The sequence below is a fragment of the Notothenia coriiceps genome, unplaced genomic scaffold (genome assembly GCF_000735185.1).
Source record: "Notothenia coriiceps isolate Sejong01 unplaced genomic scaffold, NC01 NC01_scaffold00037250, whole genome shotgun sequence".
In the NCBI taxonomy this organism is placed as follows: Eukaryota; Metazoa; Chordata; class Actinopteri; order Perciformes; family Nototheniidae; genus Notothenia; species Notothenia coriiceps.
Genome location: NW_011369951.1, coordinates 13,778,233 through 13,785,457, shown reverse-complemented (window position 1 = coordinate 13,785,457; position 7,225 = coordinate 13,778,233).

Genomic DNA, 7,225 nt, shown 5'->3' with positions numbered 1-7,225 from the left:
ACTGCTCAGACCCCTCTTTTGCAGCCCTGTTAGAGAAACGCGGATCTTGGGTCCTTAGCTTGAAAAAAAAGAAGAGGAGGCGGAGCTAATGCCTGATCAGAATTCTACCGGAGATAAAGTTAAATTCTGCTGTGATAAAACGCCATCCTGTTCTAAACCACATCAAGGATTATTTCTGAAACAGTCTGGAGCTCAAATGCTTTTTCTCTTGGGGTTTATCACAAGCTGAGTTCCTTTTTTTATTTCCTGCTTTTTAAACACATGTGCTCTACAGTACAGGTTAGCTCTGAGTGTTAGCGAGGCTTGCTAATGTAAACAAAGACGAGTTTACGCCCGAAACACGTCAGGCATTGTTTCTGATAGCAACTTTCTCTGGGTCCGCCGACGCTATTACGTCACAGCGGATGGAATCTGTATCCGCTCGTTGTACCCCTGTTTTTAAAAGATTTGGGTACGGAGGAAAAGAGAGAGGGTTTTATTTTCTGACGCTGCGTGAGTTCCCCGACGCACCGGGCCGGGGACACATATGTATGTATAAAAGACATCACAAAGTGCATTTTGCATGATGGGTCCCCTTTAAAATTAACCGAAAGGAACCATTTGGCCAAATTTCAGACCGTTTTAAACAACAAAAGCCCCAGAAAACCTAATTTGTCTGTACCGCTCTCTCCATTGGATTCCCGTTCCTCCGTCTGAGTTGTTGTGCCGTTGGATACCGGAGGAGGAGGTGGAACGTCTTCAGTGTTTCCTTGGTCTTTAGGGGCTGGGAGATTTGAAATAACACACACACACACACACACACACACGTCATGATATGTTCATATAGAGTTATCTTAATGTGAATTAAAAATATAACCACACACACCCAGGTCGTCCAGGTAGACGGGCTCAAAGGTGCCGATGGGGTCGTTGCGATGGTTTGAGGGAATCGGACGATGGAGGTCGAAAGAGTACGTCTGGACAGGAAAGAAAATAAACAAACAAGATCAAAATAGAGATATTAACCTCAATAATTGTCCCTCTTAATTGACTTCTCTTTAATATAGTGGAACTAGATGGTCCAGGGAGACATTTTAAAATATTGACATCAGTGTCTTTTTGCAGAAAAATCTCAACCTGGTTCCTAAAGATATTTATTGTTGTGAGCAGTTTAATAGAGGAAGAATTGTATTTTCACCAAGTTACACCCTGTTTTGTCAAATGAAGTCCAAAAACTAAAGAAATATTGCTTAATTATCACAAAAATACAAATCCAAATGACAAATTGGATGATTTTCTTGAGCATGACAAGTTTCATTAAGGAACTTTTTCTTTCTACGGAGCTACACCCTGTTTTGTGTAAAATAAGAAGTCAAAATATATCCATCAATAAATAAAGATAATGACTTAACATGGCAAAAGAGTTTCAATTTCAAGGGTTTTTCATGACAAGGACTTCAATTATCTCATTTTCTTATATATATATATTAGGGCCGGGACTCGATTAAAAAAATTAATCTAATTAATTAGAGGTTTTGTAATTAATTAATCGCATTTTTAATCACATATAAATATTTGACCTGAGAACAGTGAGAAGATGTCAATAAAGTGTGCCGTCACACAGGGCCGTGGGAAGTAGGGGTGCTGAGGGTGCTGCAGCACCCCCTGATGGAGGACAGGGAATCTGCACGTCCACAAGATTAAATGGAAATATAATACAAAAAAACGAATTTTCAGTCCTGATGTAACAACATTCATAATTAAGTAAAGATAACACCCTTTTCACCCCGGTTACAGTTTCCATTTGCCCTGTACGATGAAAGTGGGGGATGTTGGCTTATCAGGCGCCCGCAGCTCAAACACAGGACAGATATCAGCTGTCTGGACAGGACTGATAGCCAGACAGACTGAGAGGCTCAGTGAGGTAAAGGACTGAGTGTTTAGATAGTTCACTTTAGTCTAAGTTATCTCAGAGGGTCTCAAACGGTTTGTTAACAATTTATATAAACAAATATTTCCAAGGCAACCTTTATAATTATTGGGATAAATAAAAACAGGTTTGAAATCATTCCAGTGCATACTATAGGACAGTAAACCAGAAATATTGTTTAAATCTGGAGAGATTAAAGAATATGCATAAATAAATAAATGTTAACTGGTAAAATAAGAAATAAATGAACAACAAAAATAAAATAAGTTACATTTACTTGTTATTGGCTATGTTAGGTTATTGGTTATGTCCACATACTTATTTGATTATTAAAATGTAAACCGATCTTTTCGATATGGGTGTTTAGAGTTGTACCCCTTAGATCTAGTCTCTGGCAATTCAGCTCAAAGTGCACCAGATTGAAGCATTTTACTTTATAATGTTGAAAAAAAATCTTCCCCCCTGACCCCCCTAGAGGATGTGATCCCCACACTGGCCACAGCACCCCCCATTTGAAACATGTTCCCACGGCTATGGTTGTATGGGTAAGGGAACCCACAGTAATCACATTGTTCTGCATTGTATTCTGTCCCGTTTTTTTTGTCGTACTTTAAACTGCTGCTTAATAAACCATGTAATCATAATCCATCCTCATCAAAGCCTGNATATGCCATTTCTTTATGTATATTGTTGTTGGGAATGGAAAGATAAATGAAAGAAGGCGGATATATCCATTTAACATACAGTAGCCTATGTATGTATGTAACATACATACATAGGCTACTGTATGTTAAATGGATATATCCGCCTTCTTTCATTTATCTTTCCATTCCCAACAACAATATACATAAAGAAATGGCATATTTTGGACATAGTTCGAATGGTGATTAATCATGATTAATTAATTTTTAAGCTGTGATTAATCTGATTAAAATTTGTATTCGTTCGACAGCCCTACTTATATTGTTTGCAAATTGACTTTTTCCTTCAACTTCTCAACTGCTGTGTTTATGTTGGACTTCTTTTGTAAAGATGATGTGGGTTCTAATTCTCTCAACACTGAAGCCTCCAACACCTGTACAGTCACCACGCCACCATTTTGATTCAGTTTACTCCTCTATTCCACCACCCTCTATAATAGCTCACTTTAAGTGCCCCTAGTGTATTTTGGAAGCCAAGACAAAGTCTCCTGATGAGGTATTCCTCCTGTATTCTTCACTTTGTAACTAAAACATTGTACATGCTTATTACAATAAATGCTTTTTTAGTATATCTATTTTGAGCAACATATGCACCGTGGTTTCAACATTTCGGCACTGAATGTGCATCCAGAATACATTTTTGTTTGAGGAATGAGGATGAGTAGAGAGAATGAGGGGGCGTCTTCCAAGATTTACTCAAAGCTACGCAATGGCATGCAATTCACTTCAAAAAGGAGCCAGTAGATGTCACCGGCTATTTTTTGGCTTCAAACAAAAATATACTACCCTCTTGCTCCTGGGGGTATAGTTTAGAGGAGCAGCCCCAATGTGTGGAGCACAGTTATCTCAGTAGATGCCTGCCTGGCTTACCTGTCTCTTTAAACTCTGAGGAGAGACGGATGGTGACAGACACTCTGATCCACATCAGTTAGCATTAGATCAAGCCAGCACAAAGAAAAAAAACATGTGCTAGATGTCTCACGTTTGGTTCAGGGCTGTCAAAGAGATGTGAGGTCTACATTTAGAAACCTGCCACTGAATGCTATTTTTAGCTCCAAATCTTCCAGCATTAGGTCACAGATGACAATGACCGTGATTAGGGATGTCCCGATCACCTTTTTTTGCTCCCGATCCGATTCCGATCATTGGATTTTGACAATTTGCCGATACCGATTTTTCCCGATCCGATCTTTATGCAATGCATTTAGAGAAAAAAAAGAAAAAAAGCATTCAAGTTGTCCCTTAAGGTTATTTTTTTATTTAAATTGGATATTCTATCCAACATGTATTCTATAGCTTCTTTTTTCACAGTAGCATTGGATCAGTTCAGTTGTGCAGCATTGGATCAAAACAAAATAAAGCTTATCAGTACTCGTTAGCTTACTGCTACAATTAGACACTGCACCCTGCCCACTCTGCTGCCAGATTTGAGAGAAATAAGCAACCAGGTCTATGAAAACAAGCCCCAAAGAAGCAACACATACATGATGTTCTGTCATTTGAAACCAAAACTAAGCCCTCAGGATGACTTTAAGACTTGAACATGGTCATTTTTGTTTTGTAAAATTGAATACAAAATTTAAAAAAAGTATTTATAAAAAGAAAAAATGTTTTTAAAAAAAAATCCTGATCCCCGATTTTTTTCTCCCGATTCCGATCTTTTGAAAATCACGTGATCGGCTCCGATCCCCGATCACGTGATCTTATCGGGACATCTCTAGTTTAAAGGGGAACATGGGAGAAACCTCAGAGAGAGCAACAGAGGAGGGATCCCTCTCCCAGGACGGACAGACGTGCAATAGATGCCGTGTGTAAATCGAAAAGATATAATACATTTACAACATAGGTAGTCCAAATGTTTGGAAATGCGTGTGTCTATAATAAGAAGATGAATCCACGAGGATATCCATCCAGGACTTATGATCCAGGACCACAGCAACAGGCACAGCCACGACTCAAGATCCAGGACTCAAGATCCAGGTAGGAGCTAGGGGATGTCTTTTTTACTATAGTGTTTAGTGTAATAGTGCTTTTGGTGCCATATAGTCGTATTTTGGGGCTCCAGGACGGAGTGTGTGTGATTGAATGAAAGTAAACTGCACTGTCTGTGTTCGTGGTAATCAAGGAAATGCATCAGTTTGTCTATTATGAGACGGTTTTCTTTCTTTGACAGCAATTGAGGTATATGGCACAGAGAAAGGTGTTACACGAGGGTTTGGACACACAGAGAATACTTGTTAGTGTTTCAATTCATAGCAGGACTTGTCTTTTTGTAGTATTACTCTGACACAATTCATTTAGCCTCTCAGAAACATTACTGTCAGATGACGTTCTCTGCTGAGGGAGGAAGCAGGAGAAAATAGCAAGAGGCTCCAAAATGGCTGCGGTGCTTTTGTGTGAACGTGTAAGTGTGAGTGTCGCCAGACTCGCAATGAAACTGATATGATCCCTTCGACCCAATAAGATGTTCCTTTTTTAGACATTCAGATGTGACTACCCTTGTGGAGAGCCTCAGCCGAGGATCTGCCAGCTCTGGAGACATGCACAGGGACACTTTATAAACTACAGCGTGGTTAGTGGTGGAAGAAGTTCTCTCTTACCTAAGTAAAAGCAGCAATACCAAAGTGTAAAAATTATCTGTTACAAGTGAAAGTTATCCATTTCTAATTTAATGTATAACTTATCAATATCAAGTATAAATAGTAAGATGCAGAATGGCCCATTTCAGAATGGATATCATATTATTGGATAATCATTAGTGATGCATTCATGTCATTGCTTTAAGGTTGCAGCTAGGTAGACATGTAGCTGTATTTTATATTTCCTGCATACTTCAGTAGCTTGTGTATTCCTCAATTAGATCAATAAAGGAAATCATTATCCAAACAATTGCATCAAACATGTTTTTTTTGATTGTTTTCTTAGTATGAATCTGAATCTGTAAGGTAACTTAAGTGATTAGATCAATAGAACAAGTATAAATCCCACTAACATAGAAGGGAGTAGAAGTATAAATAGCAGAACAAGGAATATACTCAAGTAAATTATCTAAACATTGTACTTAAAGGTGGGGTAGGTAATTTTGGAGAAACCAGCTCGAGTGTGCAAGAATTTGAAAATACACAACCGGAACAAATCTGCCCCTTCCTTACAGAGCCCCTCCTCCAACACACACGAACGCACACATGACCAATGAGGGCACGAGATAAGTTTGTGCACAGATGGAAGGCTGACAGGCAGGTAGGCCATCCAGTTACTTTAGCCGGGCCGGCTTCCACAGATGAAATGTTTTTATGTATTTTTTGTCAAAGCACTTAAGATATTCATTGCTATCGGGATGTTAAGAGCATTCCATGGACTATAACAAAAAGTGTTTCTGAAATAAATGACATACCTCACCTTTAAGTACAGCACTTTAGTGTACTGATTTATTATTGTTTTCTTCAGTTAATAGTAATACNCACCTTGGTAACAATGAAAACGTTGTATGGACACAATTTCCTGAAGTAATCTTCGTAATAACTAGCAAACTAAAGATCATGTACATCCACTGCACACATAATCTGAAATAACAACTAATATTTCTCGCATCAAATGACATCAAAACGCATTTTTAATGGCCAAACTAACTTTAAAATAGGCATTTTCCACCGAGAATAAAACGAAGTTCGGCCATGTTTTTTTTTTCTGCAGAGAGAAATTGTAAGATCATGTGACAGACGCCAGCCATTGGAATCATATGGAATGCAGTTGGAGGTCAACCAATCACAGAGCTTGAGAACTAATCACGGGGTTTGTCAAACAGAGCACATGGTGTAGTCCTAAACGATAGCTGGGGATTCTGGGTAGTGTAGTGTCTTCTGCCATTCTTTACTCCGAAAAAATATTTGTTTCTCCGAATCGAAGGGGAAAAATACAAAAGCATTGCACACAATTTAAACCAATCAATGTTGTGTGATTAACAAGGATAATCTGGTGTTTTTTAGTCGATGAGTAGCGCAGATATCACTGTAAAATCAATCAACAGTAAGGGGAATACTTACTTCCGGGTGTACAATTCTCCGTTATCTAATGGGAATGGACGCTCACATTGCCTTTAAGGGCAGCCGACACAAACGAATGCCGTGCTTCCATGAGCGTCAAATCCCGCAGCAGATGGGAATACATTGCAATCAGTTGAAAGCTATTTGCGTCCCTTTATGAAGCTGAAGGAGCCTAGGAGCGTCACAACTGCACGCCACGGGACCCTGACCAAGCGTCGCTCCTGGACGTTTATGGAGTGAGAGTGTGTTGGCCTGTTGGTGTCAGCTGATAGAGGTGTCATAGTGCTTTGCCTGTTTTATGTTGTTATGCACAATGTTGATTATTCTCTCAGAGCTAAATACATGGGTCTGGGGTAGAGATCTTCAGAATTGGTTTGTTCCAATACCTTTGTTTATATAGTGTACCTTTACTTGTGCATATTGTAGGCTGCACATAAGCCGAGCTGAACGTGTTTTACTTTGTCACACACTGTCTTCGTGTTTTGGTCCAGTTCAGGTGTATGTAGTGTCTCTACTGTGACATGTCTCCATGCTTTAATGTTCAAAAAGCTCTTTATTTTTCTCATACTGCC